The following is a 15,008-nucleotide window of genomic DNA, read 5'->3' as shown; positions in this document are numbered from 1 at the left end:
TTTCGTTTTGATTGTTTTTGATTTGATACAATTCTTTCTGATTCGATTAGATTCTTTTTGATTCGATTCGATTCTTTTCGATTCAATTCGATTCGATTCAATTCTTTTCCATTCGATTCGAATCCATTCTTTTCGTTTCCAGTCGATTCTTTTCTATTTGACTCTTTTCGATTCAATTTGATTCTTTTTGATTCTTTTCAATTCGATTCAATTCGATTCTTTTCAATTTGATTTGATTTGATTCTTTCATTTCGATTCGATTCTTTTCTATTCGATTCTTTTCGATTCGATTCATTTTGATTCCTTTCGATTCGATTCGTTCCGATTCTTTTCTATTCTATTCGATTCGTTCTTTTCGATTTGATTTGATTCGATTCTTTTCTATTCTATTTGATTTGATTCGATACGATTTGATTCTTTTCGATTCGATTCAATTCAATTATTTTCTATTCGATTTCATTCGATTCGATTCTTCTCGATTCGTTTCGATTCGATTCTTTTTGATTAGAATATTTTCGATTCGATTCAATTCGCTTGTTTTCATTTCAGATAGATTCTTTTCAATTCAATTCGATTCGACTTGATTCGATTCTTTTCGTTTCAATTTGATTCGTTTTGATTCGATTCTTTTCGATCAATTCGATTCGATTCTTTTCGATTCCATTCGATTCGATTCTTTTCGAGTTGATTCGATTCTTTTCCTTTCGATTCTATTCTTTTCTATTCGATTCTTTTCAATTCTATTCGATTAGATTGTTTTCGATTCGATTCGATTCTTTTCTCTCCAATTTGATTCTTTTCATTTGATTCAATTCGATTCGATTCAATTCGATTCTTCTCGATTCGATTCGTTTCGGTTTGATTCAATTTGTTTCGATTTTATTCTTTTTGATTTGATTCGATTATTTTCGTTTCGCTACTTTTTGTTTGGATTCAATTCTTTTCATTTTGATTCGATTCATTTATATTCGATTCTTTTTGATAGGATTCGATTCGATTATTCTTGATTCAATTCGATTCTTTTCCTTTCAATCTGTTCGATTCATTTAGATTATTTTCTATTTGATACATTTCGAATCAATTCGATTCGATTCGATTCTTTTCGATTCCATTGAATTTGATTAGATTCTTTTCGATTCGATTCGTTTCTTTTTGATTTGATTCCAATCGATTCTATTCTTTTCGATTCTATTCGATTCGATTGTTTTGGATTCGATCGATTCGATTCTTTTCGATTCGATTTCTTTTCGATTCGATTCAATACGATTCTTTTCATTTCGATTCGAATAGATTCTCTTCAATTCGATTCATTTCGATTCTTTTCGATTCTATTCGATTGTTTTCGATTTTTTTCGATTCGATTCAATTCGATTCTTTTCAATTTGATTCGATTCTTTTCGATTCTATTTGATTGGATTCTTTTCGATTCGATTTGATTCTTTCGATTTGATTCGATTCGATTCTTTTTGATTCAATTCGATTCAATTCTTTTCAATTTGATTCATTCAATTCGATTTTTTTCGATTCGATTAAATTTGACTTTTTTCGTTAGAATTCGATTTTTTTGATTCGATGCTTTTCTATTCAATTCTACTCGATTCTTTTTGATTCAATTCGATTCTCGTCGATTCGTTTCAATTCTTTTCGTTTTGATTTGATTCTTTTTGATTCGATTCGATCCTTTTCAATTCAATTCAATTCCTTTCTTTCCTATTTTATTCAATTTGATTCCTCTCGATTTGATTCAATATGATTCGATTCTTTTCGATTCAATTCAATTCGATTCTTTTTGAATCGATTCGATTCTTTTCGATTCGATATGATTTGATTCTTTTCAATTCGATTTGATTCGATTCTTTTCGATTTGATTGTTTTTGATTAGATTCGATTAGAATTTATTCGACTGATTCGATCGATTCTTTTCGTTTCTTTTCTATTCGATTCGATTCTTTTCATTCAATTCGATTTGATTAATTCGATTCTTTTCATTTCAAATCGATTCGATTTGATTCAATTCTTTTCAATTCGATTCAATTTGATTCTTTTCGTTTCAATTCGATATGATTTTTTCATTTTGATTCGAATCGATTCTCTTCGATTCGATTCGTTTTGATTCTTTTCGATTCTATTCGATTCTTTTTCGATTCGATTCAATTCTATTCTTTTCTCTTCGATTCAATTCGATTCTTTTCTATTCTATTTTATTTGATTCTTTTCAATTCGATTTGATTCAATTTGATTCATTTCGATCGATTCTATTCGATTCGTTTCGATTCGATTCTTTTCAATTCATTTTGTATTGATTCTTTTCGATTTTATTCGATTAGAATCGATTCTTTTGTTTCGATTCGATTCTTTTCGATTCGATTTTTTTCGTTACATTCGATTTCATTCTTTTCGTTTCAATTCGATTCTTTTCGAATCGATTCTTTTCGCTTCGATTCAATTCGTTTCTTCTGATTTGATTCATTTCAATTCTTTTCGATTCTATTTGATTTGATTCTTTTCAATTAAATTCGAATCGATTCGATTCAATTTGATTCTTTTCGTTTAGATTCGATTCTTTTCAATTCGATTATTTTCTATTTGATTCAATTCAATTAAAGTTGTTAGATTCGATTCGATTCGATTGTTTTCATTTAAATTCAATTCTTTCGATTCGATTCTTTTCAATTCCATTCTATTCAAATCGATTCTTTTCTATTCATTCAATTCGATTATTTTCGATTTGATTCTTTACGATTTTTTTCAATTCGATTCAATTCGATTCTTTTTTTTATGATAGGCGCAGAGAGAGAGAGAGGCAGAGACACAGGCAGAGGGAGAAGCAGGCTCCATGCACCGGGAGCCTGAAATGGGATTTGATCCTGGGTCTCCAGGATCGCGCCCTGGGCCAAAGGCAGGCGCTAAACTGCTGTGCCACCCAGGGATCCCTCAATTCGATTCCTTTTTATTCGAATCTATTCGATTCTTTTTGATTCGATTTGATTCTATTCGATTTTTTTCGATTTGATTCGATTAGTTCCTTTTCGATTCAATTCGATTCGATTCTTTTTGATTCAATTCAATTCATTTCTTTTTGATTCATTTCGATTCTTTTGGATTCGATTCTTTTGGATTCGATTCTTTTCGATTCGCTTCTTTTTGATTCGAATCGAGTAGATTCTTTTCATTTCGATTTTATTCATTTCGATTCGATTCTTTTCGATTCAAATGTTTTCGAATCAATTCGATTTTTTTTATTCGATTCGATTCTTTTCGTGTCTATTTGATTCTTTTCGATTCGATTCTTTTCTATTTGAATCGATTCGATTCTTTTCATTTCGATTCGATTTGATTCAATTCGATTCTTTTCGATCAATTCAATTTGATTGTTTTCGATTTGATTCGATTCGATTCTTTTCTATTCTATTCAATTCGATTATTTTCCATTCGGTGATACAATTGGATTCTTTTCGATTCGATTCGATACGATTCGATACTTTTTTATTAGATACAATTCGATTCTTTTCGATTCGATTCGATTCTTTTCGATTCGAGTCGACTCGATTTCATTCTTTTTGAGTCGATTCGATTAGAATTTAATCGACTGATTCAATTTGATTCTTTTTGGTTCGATTCTTTTCTATTCGATTTTTTTCTATTCAATACGATTCTTTCAATTCGATTCGATTCGATTCGATTCTTTTCGTTTCAAATCAATTCGTTTCAATTTGATTCTTTTCGATTCGAATTGATTCGATTTTTTTAATTCGATTCGAGTCTTTTCTATTCGATTCTATTCTTTTCATTTCAGTTCGATTCTTTTCGATTCGATTCGATTCTTTTCAATTCGATTTGATTCTTTTCCATTTGGTCTGATTTGTTTCATTTCAATTCTTTTCGATTCAATTCGATTCTTTTCGATTCCATTAAATTTGATTCGATTCTTTTCGATTCGATTAGATTCTTTTCGATTTGATTCCATTCAGTTCGATTCTTTTCGATTCGATTGGATTCTTTTCGATTTGATTCAATTCTTTCGATTCAATTTGATTGGATTCTTTTCGATTCGATTCAATACGATTCTTTTCATTTCGATTCTAATCGATTCTCTTCGATTCAATTCGTTTCGATTCTTTTCGATTCTATTCGATTCTATTCGATTTTTTTGGTTCTATTCTATTCAATTCATTTTGAATCATTTCAATTTGATTCCTTTCGAGTCGTTTCTATTAGATTCTTTTCGATTTGATTCAATTCGATTCGAGTCTTTTCGAATCGATTCAATTCAATACGATTCTTTTAGATTCGATTTGATTCGATGGTTTTCATTTCGATTCGACTTTTTTGAATCGATTCTTTTCTATTCGATTCTTTTCAATTCGATTGATTCTATTCTTTTCAATTCTATGCTATTCAAAGCGATTCTTTTGTATTTGATTCGATTCGATTGTTTTCTTTTTGATTCGGTTCGATTCGTTTCTTTTCGATTCGATTCTTTTCGATTCAATTCAATTCTATTAGATTCGATTCTTTTCAATTCGATTCTTTAAGATTCTTTTCAATTCGATTCGATTCGGTTCTTTTTGATTCGAATCTATTCTATTCTTTTTGATTTAAATCTTTTCGATTCTTTTGATTCGATTCAATTCGAATCTTTTTATTTCAAATCCATTCGTTTCGATTGGATTCTTTTCGATTCGATTCTTTTCGATTCGATTGTCTTCGATTCAATTCGAATAGATTCTTTTCGATTTGATTCCAATCGATTCTTTTCGATTTGATTCGATTCGACTTTTTTGTTTCAATTTGATTCTTTTCGATTCGATTCTTTTTGATTCGATTTGATTTGAGTCTTTTCGATTTGATTCGATTCTATTCTTTTCGATTGATTCGATTCTTTTTTCTCGTTTTGATTCGATTCTTTTCGATTCGATTCTTTTTTATTTGAATCTATTCTATTCTTTTCTATTCTATTTGAAACGATTCATTTTGATTCGATTTGATTCTTATCAAATTGATTCAATTCGATTCTTTTCGATTGGATTCGATTTTATTCGATACGATTTTATTCGATTCTTTTCGATTGGTTTCGATTCGATTCTTTTCGATTCGATTCAATTTGATTATTTTCATTTAGATTCGATTCTTATCGATTCGATTTTTTATTCATGTCAATTCAAATCGATTTTTTTCATTTAGATTCGATTTGATTCGATTCTTTTTTATTCGATTCGATTCTTTTCATTTAGATCCGATTCTTTTCAATTCGATTCTTTTCGATTCGATTCGATTGTTTTCGTTTGAACTCGATTCTTTTCGATTCAATGCATTTCAATTCGATTCAACTCGATTCTTATTGTTTCGATTCGATTCTCTTGGATTCGTTTCGATTCTTTTCATTTCAATTCGATTCTTTTTGATTCTATTCAATTCTTTTTGATTCAAATCGATTCCTTTCTTTTCTATTTTATTCTATTCGATTCTTTTCGATTCGATTCCATATGATTTGATTTTTTCCGATTCAATTCCATAAGATTCAATTCTTTTCGATTCGATACGATTCGATGCTTTTAGATTCGATTCGATTGTTTTCGATTTGAATGTTTTTGATTTGATTCGATTAGAATTTGTTCGACTGATTCGATCGATTCTTTTCATTTCTGTTAGATTCTTTTCTATTCGATACTTTTCAATTTGATTAGATTCTTTTCATTCAATTCTATTCGATTCATTCGATTCTTTTCGTTTCAAATCGACTCGAATTAATTCGATTCGATTTTTTTCGATTCGATTCTTTTCGATTCGATTCGATTCTTTTCATTTCGATTAGAATCTTTTCGAATTGATACGATTCGATTCTTTTCGTTTTGGTTCGATTCGATTCTTTTCGATTCGATTCTTTTCCATTCGATCTGATTGGATTTGTTTCGTTTCTCTTCGATTTGACTCTTTTTTATTCAATTCGATTAGATTCGATTCTTTTCGATTCCATTAAATTTGATTCGATTCTTTTCAATTCGATTTGACTCTGTTCGATTCAATTCCATTCAAGTCGATTCTTATCTATTTGATTCAATTCGATTGTTTTCGATTCGATTTGATTCAATTCTTTTCAATTCGATTCGATTTGATGCTTTTTGTTTTGTTTCGATACTTTTTCATTTCGATTAGAATCGATTCTATTTGATTCGATTCATTTCGATTCTATTCGATTCTATTCGATTTTTTCGATTCAATTCAATTAGATTCTTTTCCATTCGATTTGATTCGATTGTTTTCGTTTCGATTCGATTCATTTCAATTCTATTTGATTCGATTCGATTCTTTTCGATTCGATACTTTTCTATTTGATTCGTTACGATTCTTTTCAATTCGATGCTTTTTTATTCGAATCATTCGATTCTTTTTGATTCGATTTGATTCTATTCGATTTTTTTCTATTAGATTTGATTTGTTTCTTTTCGATTCGATTCGATTCTTTTGGATTTGATTCTTTTCGATTCGGTTCGATTCGATTCGATTCTTTGTTTCGATTCGATTCTTTCAATTCGATTCTTTTCGATTCGAATTGATTAGATTCTTTTCATTTCGATTCGATTCATTTCGATTCGATTCTTATCGATTTTTTCGGTTCGATTCGATTCTTTTCATGTCGATTCAATTCTTTTCGATGATTCTTTTCGATTCGAATCGATTCGAATCTTTTCATTTCGATTCGATTCATTTCAATTCGATTCTTTTTGATTGGATTCAATTCAATTCTTTTCGAGTCGATTCCATTCGATTCTTTTCTATTCTATTCAATTTGATTCTTTTGCATTCGATTCGATACGATTGGATTCTTTTCGAGTCGATTCTAATCTTTTCGATTTGATTCGATTCTTTTCCATTGGATCTGAGTTGATTCGTTTAGATTATTTTTGATTCGATTCTTTTGGATTCAATATGGTTCGATTCGATTCTTTTCGATTCCATTAAATTTGATTCGGTTCTTTTCATTTCTATTAGATTCTTTTCTATTCGATTCCATTCAATTCGATTCTTTTCGATTCGATTTAATTGTTTTCAATTCGATTCAATTCTTTCGATTCGATTCGATTTGATTATTTTCGATTCTATTCGATACGATTCTTTTCATTTCGACTCGAATCGATTCTCTTCATTTGATTCGTTTAGATTCTTTTCGATCCTATTCGATTTTTTTCGATTCGATTCTATTCGATTTTTTCGATCGATTTGATTCGATTCTTTTCGATTCGTTTCAATTCTATTCTTTCTGATTCGTTTCTATTCGATTCGATTCTTTTGTTTCGATTTGATTCGATTCGATTCTTTTCGATTCGATTCTTTTCGATTCGATTCGATTCAATACAATTCTTTTAGATTCGATTCGATTCGATTGTTTTTGTTTCAATTTGATTTTTTTCGATTCGATTCTTTTCAATTCGATCGATTCGATTCTTTTCAATTCTATGCTATTCGAATCAATTCTTTTCTATTCGATTCGATTCTTTTCAATTCGATTCGTTATGATTCTCTTCAATTCGATTTGATTCTTTTCGATTCAAATCTATTCGATTCTTTTTGATTCGATTTGATTCGAATTGGATCTTTCAATTTGATATGATTCTTTTCCATTCGATCTGATTCGATTCGTTTTGATTCTTTTTGATTCGATTCTTTTCGATTCGATTCTTTATGATTCTTTTCAATTGGATTCGATTCGATTCTTTTTGATTCGAATCTATTCGATTACTTTGATTCAAATCTGTTCAATTCTTTTGATTCGATTCGATTGTTTGCTATTCGATTCGATTCTTTTCGATTCAATTCGATTCGATTGATTTCTAGTCAATTAGATTCGATTCTTTTCGATTCGATTCCTTTCAATTCGATTCTTTTCGATTCGTTGTTTTGTTTCGATTCGATTCCTTTCGATTTGATTCGATATGATTCTTTTCATTTCGACTCAAATCGATTCTCTTCAATTCGATTCGATTCTATTCTTTTCGATTCGATTCAATTCTTTTCCATTCGATCTGATTCGATTCATTTCAATTCTTTTCAGTTCGATTCGATTCTTTTCGATTCAATTCGATTCGATTCTTTTCGATTCCATTCGATTCTTTTCGGTTCGATTCAATTCTTTTCATTTTATTCGATTCTTTTCAATTCCATTCGTCTCAATTGATTCGACTCGATTCAATTGTTTTCGATTCGATTCGATTCTTTACTATTCTATACAATTAGATTCTTTTCGATTCGACTTAATACGATTAGACCCTTTCGATTCGATTCGATATGATTCCATTTTTTTCGATTCGATTCAATTCGATTCTTTTTTATTTGATTCGATTCTTTTTGTTTCGGTTCGATTCTTATCGATTAAATTCTTTTTGAATCGATTCGATTCTTTTCCTTCATTTCAATTCGATTCGATTCTTTTCATTTCAAATCGATTCGTTTTAATTCGATTCTTTTCGATTCAATTAGATTCGATGGTCTTCGATTCAATTCGATTCTTTTCGATTCAATTCCAATCGATTCTTTTCAATTTGATATGATTCGATTCTTTTTGTTTCGATTCGATTCTTTTCGATTCGATTGGATTTGAGTCTTTTCGATTTGATTCGATTGTATTCTTTTCGATCAATTCGATTCGCTGTTTTTATTTCGATTCGATTCTTTTCGATTCGATTTGATTCTTTTCGATTCTATTCTATTCTTTTCTATTCCATTCGAATCGATTCGTTTTGATTCAATTCGATTCTTTTCGATTCGATTCAACTAGATTCTTTTCGATTGGATTCAATTTTTTTCGATTCGAATCAATTTGATTCTTTTCAATTGGATTCCATTCGATTCTTTTCGATTTGATTCAATTCGATTCTTTTCAATTCTATTCATTTCGATTATTTTCGTTTAGATTAGATTCTTTTCGATTTGATTTTTTTCGATTCAAGTCAATTCAGTTCGATTATTTTGGTTAGGATCAATTCGATTCGATTCTTTTTGATTTGATTTGATTCTATTCGATTTCTTTCGATTCTATTCTATTATTTTCGATTCGATTCCATTCAATTCGATTCTTTTCGATTCGATTCGATTGTTTTAGATTTGATTCAATTCTTTCGATTCTATTTGATTTGATTCTTTTCAATTCGATTTGATACGATTCTTTTTATTTTGATTCGAATCGATTCTCTTCGGTTCGATTCGTTTTGATTCTTTTCGATTCTATTCAATTCTATTCGATTTTTTTCGATTTGATTCGATTCAATTCTTTTAGATTCTATTTGATTTGTTTCTTTTCAATTCGTTTTGATTCGATTTTTTTTATTCATGTCGACTCGATCCGATTCTTTTGTTTCGATTCGATTCTTTTCAATTCGAATCTTTCATTACATGGAATTCGATTCTTTTTGTTTCAATTCGATTCTTTTCGATTTGATTATGATTTTTTTCAATTCGATTCAATTCGATTCTTTTTTTTATGATAGTCACATAGAGAGAGAGAGAGAGGCAGAGACACAGGCAGAGGGAGAAGCAGGCTCCATGCACCGGGAGCTTGATGTGGGATTCGATCCCGGGTCTCCAGGATCGCGCCCTGGGCCAAAGGCAGGCGATAAACCGCTGCGCCACCCAGGGATCCCTCGATTCGATTCTTTTTTATTCGAATCTATTCGATTCTTTTTGATTCGATTTGATTCTATTCGATTTTTTTCGATATGATTCGATTAGTTCCTTTTCGATTCAATTCGATTCGATTCTTTTTGATTCAATTCAATTCATTTCTTTTTGATTCGATTCGATTCTTTTGGATTCGATTCTTTTGGATTCGATTCGATTCTTTTCGATTCGATTCTTTTTGATTCGAATCGAGTAGATTCTTTTCATTTTGATTCGATTCATTTCAATTCGATTCTTTTCGATTCGAATGTTTTCGAATCAATTCGATTCTTTTTGATTCGATTCGATTCTTTTCGTGTCGATTCGATTCTTTTCGATTCGATTCTTTTCTATTTGAATCGATTCGGTTCTTTTCATTTCGATTCGATTTGATTCAATTCGATTCTTTTCGATCAATTCAATTTGATTGTTTTCGATTTGATTCGATTCGATTCTTTTCTATTCTATTGAATTCAATTATTTTCCATTCGATGATACAATTGGATTCTTTTCGATTCGATTCGATACGATTCGATTCTTTTTGATTAGATACAATTCGATTCTTTTAGATTTGATTCGATTCTTTTCGATTCGATTTGACTCGATTTCATTCTTTTTGATTCGATTAGATTAGAATTTAATCGACTGATTCAATTTGATTCTTTTCTTTTCGGTACGATTGTTTTCTTTTCTTTTTCTTAAAACTTTTTTACTTATTTATTTATGATAGGCACACAGTGAGAGAGAGAGAGAGAGAGAGAGAGGCAGAGGGAGAAGCAGGCTCCATGCACCGGGAGCCCGATGTGGAACTCGATCCCGGATATCCAGGATCGCGCCCTGGGCCAAAGGCAGGCGCCAAACCGCTGCACCACCCAGGGATCCCCTCGGTTCGATTGTTTTCTATTCGATTTTTTTCTATTCAATTCGATTCTTTCAATTCAATTCAATTCAATTCGATTCGATTCTTTTCATTTCAATTCGATTCTTTTCGATTCGATTCTTTTTGATTCGATTCATTTCGATTCGATTCGATTCTTTTCAATTCGATTTGATTCTTTTCCATTTGATCTGATTTGTTTCATTTCGATTCTTTTCGATTCAATTCGATTCTTTTCGATTCCATTAGATTTGATTCGATTCTTTTCGATTCAATTACATTCTTTTCGATTTGATTCCATTCAGTTCGATTCTTTTCGATTCGATTGGATTCTTTTCGATTTGATTCAATTCTTTCGATTCGATTTGATTTGATTCTTTTCAATTCGATTCAATACGATTCTTTTCATTTCGATTCTAATCGATTCTCTTCGATTCAATTCGTTTCGATTCTTTTCGATTCTATTCGATTTTTTTCGATTCTATTCTATTCATTTTGAATCATTTCGATGTGATTCTTTTCAAGTCGTTTCTATTAGATTCTTTTCGATTTGATTCAATTCGATTCGAGTCTTTTCGATTCGAGTCTTTTCGACTCGATTCAATTCAATACGATTCTTTTCGATTCGATTCGATTCGATTGCTTTCGTTTCGATTCGACTTTTTTTGATTCGATTCTTTTCGATTCGAGTCGATTGTTTTATTATTTTTTATTTTTTTTATTTATGATAGTCACAGAGAGAGAGAGGCAAAGACAGTCAGAGGGAGAAGCAGGCTCCATGCTTCGGGAGCCCGATGTGGGATTCGATCCCGGGTCTCCAGGATCGTGCCCTGGGCCAAAGGCAGGTGCCAAATAGCTGCGCTACCCAGGGATCCCTGATTCGATTGTTTTAGATTTGATTCAATTCTTTCGATTCTATTTGATTTGATTCTTTTCGATTCAATTTGATACGATTCTTTTTATTTTGATTCGAATCGATTCTCTTCGGTTCGATTCGTTTTGATTCTTTTCGATTCTATTCAATTCTATTCGATTTTTCGATTTGATTCTTTTTGATTCGATTTGATTAGATTTTGATTCGATTCGATACGATTCTTTTCATTTTGATTCGATTCTTATCGATTTGATTCGTTTCAATTCTTTTCAATTCTATTCGATTGTTTTCGTTAAGAATCGAATCGAAATAAAAGAATGGAATCGAATTGAAAAGAATAGAATAGAATCGATTCGAATTGAAAAGAATCGAATCGAAGAAAATCGAATAGACTCGAATCGAATCAAAAAGAATCGAATCGAATCGAATCAAGAAGAATAAAATCGATTCGAATTGAAAGTGTTAAATTGAATCGAAAAGAATCTAATCAAATCGAATCGAATCAAAAAGAATCGAATCGAATCGAAAGAATTGAAAAGAATCAAATTGAATAGAATCGAAAAGAATCGAATCGAATCGAAAAGAATCAAACAGAAATGAATCGAATCAAAACGAAAAGAATCGAATTGAATCGAATCGAAAAGAATTGAATTGAATCAAATCAAATGGAAAAGAATTGTATCAAAAGAATTGAATATAAACAAAAATAATCTAATTGAATCGAATCGAAAAGAATCGAATCGAACTGAAAAGAATCGAATCGAATCGATACGAATCGAATTGAATCGAATCAGAAAAAATTGAATAGAATCGAATAGAATGGAAAAGAATCCAATCGCATCAAATCGATAAGAATCGATCTGAATCAAAGTGAAAAGAATCGTATCGAATCGAATCGAAAAGAATCGAATCGAATTGAAAAGAATCGAATTGATTCGAAACGAAAACAATCGAATAGAATTGAAAAGAATTGAAACGAATCAAATCGATAAGAATCGAATCGAATCAAAATGAAAAGAATCGTATCGAATCTAATCGAAAAGAATCGAATCGAAACGAAAAGAATCAAATCGAATGGAATCGAAGTGAATTGAAAAGAATCGAAAAGAATAGAATTGAAATGAAAAGAATCGAATCGAATCGAATAGAAAAGAATCAAATCAAATCGAATAGCAAAGAATCGAATTGAATCATATTGAAAAGAATCTATTTGTATCGAATCGAATCGAAAAGAATTGAATCAAATCACATCGGAACGAAAAGAATTGTATCAAAAAGAATCGAATCTAAACAAAAATATTCGAAATGAATCGAATCGAAAAGAATAGAATTGAAACAAAAAGAATCTAATCGAATCGATAAGAATTGAATCAAAAAATCAAATAGAATCGAATAGAATGGAAAAGAATCGAATCGCATCGAATCAAAATGAAAACAATCGTATCGAATCGAATCGAAAAGAATCGAATTGAAAAGAATCGAATCTAAACGAAAAGAATCTAATTGAATCGAATCGAAAAAAATGAATAGAATCGAAAAGACTCCAAACGAATCGAAAAGAATCGATTCGAATCGAAAGGAAAAGAATCAGATCGGATCGGATCGAAGAGAAAAGAATCAAATGGAATCGAATCGAAAAGGATCGAATCGTATCAAAATGAAATGAATCAAATCGAATTGAAAAGATTCGAATTGCATGGAATCAAATAGAAAAGAATCGAATCGAATCGAAAAGAATCAAATCAAATTTAATGGAATCGAAAGAATCGAGTCGAAAAAAATCAAATCGAAAATAATCGAAACGAATCAAATCAGGTCGAATGGAAAACAATCGAATCGAATCGAATCGAAAAGAATCGAGTTGAATTGAATAGAAAAGAATCGAATCGAATAAAATCAATAAGAATTGAATCAAATCGAATAGAATCGAAAAGATTCGAATCGAATTGAAAAGAAACGAATCGAATTGAAAAGAATCGAATCGAATCGAAAAGAATCAAATCGAAAAAAAATCGAAATTAAAAGAATCGAATCGAATCAAAGCATAAAGAATCGAATCTAATTGAATCGAAAAGAATCGAATTGAATCGGAGAGAGAAGAATCTAATGGTAAGGAATTGAATCGAAAAGAATCCAATTATATCGAATCGAATCGAAAAGAATAGAATTGAATAGAATATAAAATAATCGAATCGAAATGAATCGAATCGAAACGAAAGAATCGAATCGAATCGAAAAGAATTGAATAGAAATGAATCGAAATGAAAAGAATTGAATCGAATCGAATCGAAAACAATTGAATCAAAAACAATCGAATTGAAACAAAAGAATCGAATCGTATTGAATCGAATCAAAAAAATCTAATTGAATCGAATCGAAAAGAATCGATTTGAAATGAAAAGAATCTAATCGAATTGATAGAAAATTGAATCGAATCGAAAACAATCTAATCGAAACGAATCGAAAAGAATCGAATTGAATGGAAACGAATCGAAAAGAATCTAATTGAGTCAAAAAGAATCAAATCAAATTTAATGGAATCGAAAAGAACCGAATAGAATCGAATTGAATCGAAAAGAATCGAATCGAAAAGAATCGAAACGAATTGAATCGAAAAGCATTGAATCTTATCAAATCGAAAAGAATCGAATCGTATCATATTGAAAAGAATCGAATCGATCTGAAAGAATTGAATCGATAAGAATCGAATCGAAAAGAATCAAATTGAAACGAAAAGAATCAAATCGAAACGAATCGATTTGAAACGAACAGAATCGAATCGAATTGAATGAAATATTCGAATCGAATCGAAAAGAATCTAATCTAATGAAATCCAAAAGAATCAAATCGAAACAAATAGAATCAAACCGAATCGAATTGAATCGAAAAGCGTCGATTCGAATCAAATTGGAACGAAAAGAATTGAATAGAATCGAATAGAATCGAATCGAATAAAAAACAAGTGAATCGAATAGAATAGAAAAGAATAGATTCGAAACGAAAAGAATCAAATTGAATCGAAAGGAATCGAATCGAAAAGAATCGAATCAAATAGAAAAGACTCGAATCGAATGGAAAAGAATAGAATCAAAAAGAATCGAATTGAAACAAAAAGAATCAAATTGAATTGAATCGAAAAGAATCGAATGGAATCGAATCGAAAAGAATCGAATTGAATTAAATCGAAGAGAATCGAATCGAATTGAATTGAATCGAAGAGAATCGAATCGAATAGAAAAGAATCAAATCGAAATGAATCGATTTGAAACGAAAAGAATCGAATCGAATCAAATTGAATGAAAAGAATTGAATCGAATCAAAAAGAATTGAATCAAAAAGAATCAAACCGAAACAAAAAGAATCAAACCGAATTGAAAAGAATCTAATTGAATAGAATCGAACAGAATCGAATCGTACCAAATCGAATCCAATCGAAAAGAATCTAATCATATCGAATCGAATCGAAAAGAATCGAAATGAATAGAATAGAAAAGATTCGAATCAAATCAAAAACAATCAAATCGAGTAATATCGAAACGAAAATCAAATCGAAAAGAATCGAATCGAATGGAAAAGAATTAAATTGAATTGAATCAAAAAGAA

This window comes from Canis aureus, chromosome 30 (genome assembly GCF_053574225.1).
Source record: "Canis aureus isolate CA01 chromosome 30, VMU_Caureus_v.1.0, whole genome shotgun sequence".
NCBI classification, from domain to species: domain Eukaryota; kingdom Metazoa; phylum Chordata; class Mammalia; order Carnivora; family Canidae; genus Canis; species Canis aureus.
Note: the sequence above shows the minus strand (reverse complement) of the source record.